The sequence below is a fragment of the Triticum aestivum genome, chromosome 5D (genome assembly GCF_018294505.1).
Source record: "Triticum aestivum cultivar Chinese Spring chromosome 5D, IWGSC CS RefSeq v2.1, whole genome shotgun sequence".
In the NCBI taxonomy this organism is placed as follows: domain Eukaryota; kingdom Viridiplantae; phylum Streptophyta; class Magnoliopsida; order Poales; family Poaceae; genus Triticum; species Triticum aestivum.
In genome coordinates this window covers 274,071,766-274,081,855 of record NC_057808.1, presented here as the reverse complement: position 1 = coordinate 274,081,855, position 10,090 = coordinate 274,071,766, and positions in this window count along the sequence as shown.

The following is a 10,090-nucleotide window of genomic DNA, read 5'->3' as shown; positions in this document are numbered from 1 at the left end:
CCCCCGAGTGAGAGGGTTGCTCACCACTCGGTAGGATTTTTCAAAGTTAGGCGAGTACTGGACTGCAGTTAAGCCCCCGTGTGAGAGGCTTGCTCACCACTCGGTAGGATTTTTCAAACTTAGGCGAGTACTGGACTGCAGCTAAGCCCCCGAGTGAGAGGCTTGCTCACCACTCGGTAGGATTTTTTTTAAACTTAGGCGAAACGGATTCGCAGCTAAGCCCCTGAGTGAGAGGCTTGCTCTTCACTCGGCAGGATTTTCTAACTTAGGTGAAACGGATTCGCAGCTAAGCCCCCGAGTGAGAGGCTTGCTCTTCACTCGGCAGGATTTTCTTTTTTGGAACTTAGGCGAAGCGGATTCGTAGCTAAGGTACCCACTGGGGGATTTAGAACACATAAAAAAGGAACAACAATCATTTAGGAGACTGTAAAACTGTGTCTTTGATAATCAAACTAGGAAGTATTTCTTATTACATCTCAACAGTCTGAATGCTTAAGTATAAAAGGGGCGGAGCAGCTCCGCATTCCAAGTGCGTGGCTCGTCTTTATTGTGCTCCACATTGTAGAGGCGATAGGCTCCGTTGTGGAGCACTTTGGTGATGATGAAGGGGCCTTCCCAAGCAGGAGCGAGCTTGTGTGGTCGCTGCTGATCCACTCGAAGAACCAAGTCCCCCTCTTGAAATGCTCGACCTCTCATGTTTCGAGCATGGAATCGACACAGATCTTGCTGATAAATGGTCGACCGGATCAGAGCCATCTCTCTTTCCTCTTCCAGGAGATCAACTACATCTTGTCGAGCCTGTTCTGCTTCATCTTATGAGAAAAGTTTGACTTGGAGTGCATTGTGAAGCAAGTCTCTCGGAAGCACAGCTTCAGCCCCATAGACTAAGAAGAATGGAGTTCGACCAGTCGACCGATTAGGAGTTGTCCTCAATACCCAAAGCACTGATGGAAGCTCATCGACCCAAGTGCCTGCCGCATGCTTGAGGTCACGCATCAATCGGGGTTTCAGTCCTTTGAGAATCAATCGCTCTCTCAGCTTGTCCATTCGACATGGGATGGGCGACTGAAGCATAGTCTACCCGAGTGCCTTGGGAAGCATAGAAGGCTCTGAACTCATCAGAATCAAAGTTTGACCCATTATTAGTGATGATGTTGTGCGGAACACCATATCTGAATGTTAACTCTCTGATGAAGCTGACAGCAGTACTGGCTTCGAGGTTTTTGATAGGCTTGGCTTCAATCCATTTGGTGAACTTGTCGACTGCTACGAGCACATGAGTGAAGCCGCTCCTTCCAGTCCTCAGAGGTCCAACCATATCTAACCCCAGACAGCAAAGGGCCAGACGTGTGGAATGGTCTTCAGGGCTGATGCAGGCTTGTGAGACATGTTGGAATAGAACTGGCAACCTTCACATTTGTCGACTATGTCTTTTGCCATTTCATTCGCTCGTGGCCAATAAAATCCTGCTCGGTATGCTTTGGCCACAATGGTCCGAGAGGACGCATAGTGACCACAAGTCCCCGAGTGGATGTCGTTGAGGGTCACTCGACCTTCTTCCGGTGTTATGCACTTTTGAGCGACTCCGGTAACACTTTCTCTGTAAAGCTGTCCACCCATTACTGTGAAAGCTTTGGATCGATGGAAAATCTGACGGGCCTCTTCTTCATCCTCTGGGAGTTCTTTCTTGAGAATATACGCAATGTATAGCACCGTCGAATCGGGTACGACAACCAAAACTTCCATGACCAAGTCGACCACGGGTAGGATTTCAACTTCAGTCGGATCAGTAGGGCTTTTAGGTTGTGGGGGCTCCTCCGTGAAGGGATCCTCTTGGACAGACGGCGTGCGAAGATGTTCCAGGAACACACTACTGTTAATAGGCTCACGCTTGGAACCTATCTTTGCCAAATCATCAGCTGCTTGATTTTTTAGTCGAGGTATATGATGAAGCTCTAATCCCTCAAAATTCTTTTCTAACTTTCTCACTGCATTACAATAGCCAGTCATAGCCGGGCTCCTGACGTCCCACTCCTTCATTACTTGATTAATCACCAAATCTGGGTCGCCGTAGACCATTAGGCGACGGACACCGAGCGAAATGGCCATACGCAACCTGTACAGAAGTGCTTCATATCCAGCTTCATTGTTGGAGGAATCAAAATGAATCTGAAGAACATAGCTGAGCCTGTCACCTCGGGGGGATACCAAAACCACCCCAGCACCAGAACCATTCAACATCTTGGATCCATCAAAGAACATGGTCCAATGCTCCGAGTGAATCTAAGTCGGTTGTTGCTGCTCAACCCACTCGGCGAGGAAATCTGCTATTGCTTGGGACTTGATAGCTTTCTTTGCTTCAAACTTGATATCCAAGGGAAGGAGTTCAATCGCCCACTTTGCCACTCGACCAGTTGCATCTCTGTTGTTCAGAATTTCTGACAATGGTGCGTCGCTGATGACTGTAATGGAGTGATCAGAGAAATAATGTGCAACCTTCTTCGTGGTCATGTAAATTCCATAAACAAGCTTCTGATAATGCGAATATCTCTGCTTGGACGGAGTTAAGACTTCAGAAATATAGTATACTGGGCGCTGAACTTTATAAGCTTTTCCTTCTTCTCCCTGCTCGACCGTGAGTACTGTACTGACGACTTGTCCAGTGGCTGCAATATAAAGCAGTAAAGGCTCTTTGCTGATTGGGGCAGCAAGCACCAGCTGGGTGGATAGCAGGGCTTTAAGCTCCGCAAACGCTGCGTCAGCTTCAGGAGTCCACTCGAACTTATTAGATTTATTCATCAGTCGGTAAAGGGGCAATGCCTTTTCACTGAGGTGAGAGATGAATCGACTCAAGGCGGCCAAACAAACAGTAAGCTTCTGAACGTCATGCACACGCACAGGGCGTTTCATACGGAGTATGGCCCCAACTTTCTCTGGATTCACGTCGATCCCTCGTTCGAAAACGAGGAAACCGAGTAACTTTCCTCCCGGAACTCTGAATGTGCACTTCGACGGATTAAGCTTGATATCATACCTTCTCAGGTTGGCAAAGGTTTCAGCAAGGTCAGTCAGCAGGTCGGAACCTTTACACGACTTGACCACAATGTCATCCATATATGCTTCCACATTCTGACTGATTTGAGTGAGCAGGCACATCTGAATCATCCTCATAAATGTGGCACCAGCGTTTTTGAGACCGAATGGCATGGTTACATAGCAAAAGCACCCAAATGGGGTGATGAAAGCTGTTTCTATTTCATCGGGCCCATACAGTCGGATCCGATGATACCCGGAATATGCGTCCAGAAAAGACAAACGCTCACAACCCGCAGTTGAGTCGACAATTTGGTCGATGTGGGGGAGAGGAAACTGATCTTTCGGGCAGGCCCGATTGATATGCTTGAAGTCAATACACATACGAAGTGAGTCGTCCTTCTTGGGGACCATGACAACATTGGCGAGCCACTCGGAGTGGTAAATCTCTCGGATGAAATCAGCTGCCAGGAGCCGAGCCACTTCCTCGCCAATTGCCTTTCTTTTCTGTACGGCGGACCGTCGAAGATGCTCTTTGACTGGTTTCACTTTCGGGTCGACTCACAAACGGTGCTCAGCCAGTTCCCTGGGTACACCCGGCATGTTAGAAGGTTTCCATGCAAAGATATCCCAGTTCTCACGGAGGAACTGGATGAGCGCTTCTTCCTATTTGCTGTTGAGTGATGTTGAGATATGAGTAGGAGCAGCATTAGGATCGGTCGGATGAATATGAATCGACTTTGTTTCACTGGACGACTGAAATGCAGAATCGGTGGCAGGCTTCTTGGCTCGCAACAAATCACTCGGATCTGCATTCTTCTGATATTCTTGCATTTCAACTGCTGCCATTTGTGCATCGGCAATTTTCTAACCCTTCTGGAGGCACTCTTCTGCCTTCTGCCTATTGCCAGTGACTGTGATCACTCCTCTGGGACCAGGCATTTTCAATTTGAGGTACACGTAACATGGTTGAGCCATAAAATGTGCATATGCAGGCCTACCCAAAATAGCATGATAAGCACTCTGGAAATCCACTACTTCAAATGTCAACTTTTCCTTACGGTAATTCTTCGAATCACCGAAAACCACATCAAGAGAGATCTGGCCGAGTGATTCGGCTTTTTTTCCAGGGATAACACCATGGAAACTCATGCTGCTCTCGCTAATCTTGGACATTGGAATGCCCGTCCCCTTCAAGGTTTCAGCTTAAAGAATATTCAGGCCGCTACCACCATCCATCAACACTTTGTTCAGTCGAGTGCCTCCAACAACTGGGTCGACTACCAGTGCTTGCCTCCCTAGAGTGGCAACGCGTGCGGGATGATTAGATTGGTCGAATGTGATAGCTGTCTGTGACCACTTCAGGTATGTTGTCGTTGCCGGAGCAACCATATTCACTTCTCGGTTTATCACCAGTCGACTTTTGCTCTCAACATCAGCAAAAATCACCAGAGTGGAATTGACATTGGGAAAACCATCATCACCTTCTTCCTTGTCCTCATCCTTGTCTGACTCCTTCTCCTTTTCACTGGGTTGCTTCTCTCGGAATTGTTGGATCAGGAGCCGACACTGTCGACTGGTGTGTTTAGGGTAAATCAGATTACCCTCTTCATCCTTCTTGGTGTGAATGTGACATGGCAAATCCAACACTTCATTCCCTGCTTGATCTTTTAACTTCTTGGGGGTAGAGGGCCCCTTAGGTTTCCCTTTAAACTTTCCTTGGATCACTGCCGTAGTTTCTCCAGGTCCTGTAGGCTCAGCTTTACGTTTCTGTTTCCGATTGGAATTACCTCCACCGGTGTCCTGACCGACTGGCTTGCTCTTCCTATTGCGGAGTCGATCCTCTTCTTCTCCTTTAGCGTCCCGAGTGGCTATTTCCATCATCTGAGTCAGAGACATATCTCCCGTCCGACCGAATTTCAGGTTAAGCTCTCGATACCGCATGCCTTCCTTGAAGGCACAAACTGCTTGATGCTGAGATACGTTTTCCACTGTGTGATGCAAAGTGGTCCACCTCTAAATTTAATCCCTCAGAGTCTCATTCGGTTTTTGCACGCAATGTTGCAATTCTGTCAATCCTGTTGGCCGTTTGCAAGTACCCTCAATATTTCTAACAAGCACTCGGGCAAGCTCCTCCCAGCTGAATATACTGCCTGGGGTTAACTGATTCAGCCATGCTCTTGCTGAACCTTCCGACATGAGAGGAAGATGCTTCATGGCCACTTTATCATTGCTGCCACCAATCTGCACAGCCACTCGGTAGTCCTCAAGCCAAGTGTCGGGCTTGGACTCACTAGTGAACTTGCTGACTCCAGTTGCCAACCTGAAGTTGGGAGGAATCTCTGCAGCCCTGATGGCTCTGCTAAAACACTCTAGACCTGAAACATGCACTCTGCTGCCAGTCGGGCGATCTCTGTCAAGGCCCTCTCTGTGTGCCCTGTTCCTGTCGACCAAACCTTGAATGAGAATAGATCTTGCATCAAAGCCTGGCTTCCTTGGGTCGACTGATATTCTTCGCTCGCCACTGTGCGGGCGTCTGTCATCATATTGCCGGGGCACATATGATCCACTCCTCGGAGGAGGTGTGGGTACTCGACGACGGTCATCGCGGCCGACTCGGTGATCATACTGCTCATGGTTCCGTCTCATGTACTGGTCTTGCTAGTGCCCACGTCCCTCACGCCGCGGGGGCAATCTTGGGCTGTGGGCCGACTGAACTGTATCTGCCATCACGGATCTGCTATGAATCCTGTTTCGCGACTGAGACACCGCCGTGTTCTGCTCTCCTGCTGCCCGGAGTAAGGCCCGGATCTGCATCAAATCCCTACCAGCCTCCGACTGGGAAGGCTGAATTGACTCTGCTATACGGGCTGCAGCTGTGAGATTTTGAATCAGAGTGCGGTATACCTAAGGTTGTGGCGGAAAAAGCTGTCGTCGACTGGACTCAGGGATCCGCTGCCGAGCACGCTCGTCGAGTGCATGCTGAAGGTTCTCTAGTCGGGTGTGCTCAGCCAAATTGGCCAGGCGCGCCTCCTCCAAGGCCCGAGCCTCAGAGGTTTCCCCAATGATGGGCGTGTGGAGTGCCTCCATGTTGCGGCGGCGAAGCTCTTCCCTCTATGCGAAGAAAGGGTTTCGGAGTGGTACTCCTCATGAACGTGTGACGGATCACCGCCACCATCACTGCCATCGTCGCGGCGGAAGCCAGGCGGACTGCGTGGCCCGTCGACCATCAAGACTTCAGCCGCAGGATCGCTGCTATCGCACTCGGATGCGGTCTCGATGGAGCCAGTCGACAGATCGAATAGGCCGTAGAGAGTTTCGTCGGGCTCGATTGCCGTGACTTTTGGGGTGGCCGACTGACGAGCCACCGCGTGTTTCACCCACCGCTAAAGTCGCGACCGACCGGATCGCTTGCGCCGGCGAACGGCGGGGAGCGGGGACACCTCAGGAGCCGACCGATACTGGGTCGACGGCTGCCGGAGAAGGACGCCGCGAACGCACGCGTGAAAGTGCGTCGCCCTGCGGACGGGAAGTGTCTCGACGTTGAGGGGGGCTTCCTGAAGCCAGGCGGAGTCATCGGCGACGAAGACGAGCGCGCCAGACGGATCTCGCGGCCCTCAGCCAATCCACCGCCGGAAACCATGAGGATGGGAATCGGAAAAATCGCAACTTCACCAAAAAGTCGCTGAGACACCTGCCCCATGGTGGGCGCCAACTGTCGTGGTTCTAAGACTGACAGTAGAATGGGGGTAGGTAAGAGGAGGCAAGATCCTATCTATGGTGAAGTTGTACACACAAGATTTACGAGTTCAGGCCCTTCTTGGAGGAAGTAACAGCCCTACGTCTCGGTGCTCGGGAGCTCGGTCGATTGGATTATGTGTGTGGAGTTACAGGGGGTGTGAACCCTTGTCCCTGAGGAGGGGGGTGGCTTACATAGAGTTCGCCAGACCCCTCTGTAACATCCCAAAATTCTAAATTTTGGAATGTTATATTAAATAGATAGTTTAGATTGTTTGTTTGATTGTTGTGTGATTGATTGACTGAAAGTGAGTGAATTTGAAACTTTTTGAAAGTTTAATGAGAGGGAATAAAAGGACTTTCCCAAACTTTCATTTTGCATTTATGATCTCCGTGAATTCAAATTATTTTCAAATACAAAACCCTAGAGAGAAGATGACATGACTTCTTCCATTTGAATAAATGAAAAGGGTTTTGAAAAGATTTGAATTTCATTTGGAAATATTTCAATTTCAGAAACTACAAGCAACTCAATGATTTTCATGAGAGAAGATAAAATGACTTTTTCAAAAACATATGAAATATGAGTTGGAAGTTTAAAAGGATCAAATTCAAAGTCCTTTTGAAATTATTTTCAATTTGGAGTTATTTGGGTTTTATTAAAATTATTTTTCTCCAAAAATAAAATATACAGAAAATAGGGTAACATGATTCCCTACAATAGAAAGTTGGAGAAAAATTAATTTGAAATCATTTTGTATTTTTAAAATGATTTTTAGTGGGTTTTATTGAATCAGTAGCATTGTTTGATTTATTCGAATTTTTGTAGATTTTAATTAAAGTTATAAAAATGTTCACGTTGTAGAAAATTGTTTTCTGAAAATTTTGATATATTATATGCCTATATAAGTTTATTATTATTTTTTTTGTTTTTATTATTTTAGTTTGTGTGGAAAAATGTTTAAAAAAACAAAAAAAACTTTTCTCTTCTGCCGAACTGGGCCGGCCCAAGTCACCAGCCCAGCCCAGCCGAGCGCCGCGCCGCCTCTCCCGTCTCCGGCTCCAACACGGAGTCCGCGCCGCCTTGGCCGACCCGGCCACCTCCGCGCCGCCCTGCCCCCTCCGCCAAGGCACCCGCCCTGCCCTCCTATAAAGCGCCGCCTCCGCCGCCCCTCTTTCTCCTCCTCACCCGCCGCTCCGCAGCCCCGGATCACGCCGCCCGCACCGCCGCTGTTTTCCGTCCCCACCGCTGCACACCACCAGCGCCGCCGCCGCTGCCGCTGTGCCTCGCCGGTGCGCGCTGCCGCCTGCCGCCGTAGCCACGCTGCCACCCGCCGCCGCCGCCGCTCCTCGCAGTCGCCAGAGCCATGCCACCCTCGCCGCAGTCTGTCGCTAACCGCCGCCGCCGGTTTTCGACGAAAAACCGCCCAGAACCGGTACAAACCGACCCGGTTTTCTTTTTAGGTTTTTCTTTTAGTTCGGTTTTATATTATTAGATCGATTTTACTTTTTAGCCTAGTTATTTCGAGAACGTTCGCTGGTTAGGTCTTCACAGCGAACGGATTTGCTAGTTAGCGTTCGGCAGCGAACGTTCGTTGTTTAGTATTTTTTTCTTTTTTTTCAATTTCGGCCAAGGACCTATCTATGATGATTTTATTTACAGATTAGTCCCTGATTTTCAAACGATCACTACTTTTTACTCGTTTGTCCAAATCCAACGAAACCAACGCTCACTTCTTCGTTATGATCCCCTCTATCCAGTAAAACAACTTGAACATGTTTTTGAAAGTTTTAAAATTTGATTTCAACCAGTTTTGTATTTGAACTTCGTTTGATCGTAACTTGAGTTTCGTAGCTCCGATTTAGTTGATTCTTTTTGCTTATCGAAGCTCTTGACCTAAAATTTCTGATAAGGCCAAATTCATATAATTTTGGTACTGTTATAAATTGTTTTATGTTGCAAGAGTTATTTGCTTGGTTTTGATGTTTTCCGAATCGTATTCTTCGTTCTTTCCGATCTTTTGAGTGATTGCTTATGTGTGGTTACTATTGTTTGCTTACGATAGATTGACCGGAGTGTGACGAGTAGAACTATCAAGAGTGTTGAGTGCAAATCATCTTCATCAACAGTACAGGCAAGTTCACACTTTGATCATGTCCCTTTCATACCCAGTTTTTATGCATTAGTTTCACCCTCAAACATTGCATGAGTAGGATTGATAACATGTGGGTATTGGGAAGTAGTTGATGAGATAGGAACCTATTGCCCTGGATTCAAACCTTGGGAGTTACTATTACGTTATGCTCATATTTCCATGCTATGCTCGTAGACGTGGATTGGGTTTGAGTGTATCCATGACAGATGTGAGATTGTTAATTAATGGTTCAACTTAAGGTGGAAAATTTAATACACATCTGGGTGGATTGCTTGTTTGGGCACCTGGGGTATCCAATGTTGTCCTAGGAGATCCCGAGGTATCCGTGTGATCATCCTACGGTCCGCCACCCAGGCTCAAAGGGATCATAAGATTATTCATGCTAGAAACATCCGTGTGCAGCCACATGCCATTATGGGCTCTGGCATAGTTGAGTAAGTTGTGGGTAACCTTTCCATGATGGGCTAGCAGATGTAGGGGATTGTAGGTGTACATGCCTATCTATCGGTTAAGGGGACCTCTTCGGAAAGACTGTGTCTCGGTCATCCGTTTCTCAAACATTATGTATTGTGAGAAATCCAACGGAGGAGATCGAGTCTTGTGGGGAAAAGTGCGCAAACCACTGCAGTGTGTACAAACTAATCATGGTTAGCCGTGTCCCCGGTTATGGACATCTTGAGTATCTGGTTCTTGGATTATCATGTTGATCTCATCACTCTATAAATAATTTGTTGGGTTGTTAAAGATTACTTTTAATTGGGATTGAGAGGGGGTTTACCTTCTCAATATTTTCAACCACTTTGTAGTTAAATAAAATATATTCCTTTGCAGTAGGGAAAAATTGGCTTTTCGCAAAAACATGTTAACCATAGAGCTTTCCACCAGCCATATATGCATGTAGTGATAGCCTTTATTCATCATTGCTCTATGGTGTGAATTTGCCAGTACATTCAATGTACTGACCCTTTGTGGCTGCAACGTCTCATGTTGCAGGACTTCTTACGACGAGTAAGTGATACGTTAGGGTTACGATTTGTACACTCAACTTTGCCGTTGGTGTTGATGGGAATCCACAACCTTGTTGTTACTTCCGCTATTTGGATTGAGGTAACAGTATTTACGTTATTTTATACATGTGATTTACCTCTGTTATAAATCCTCGA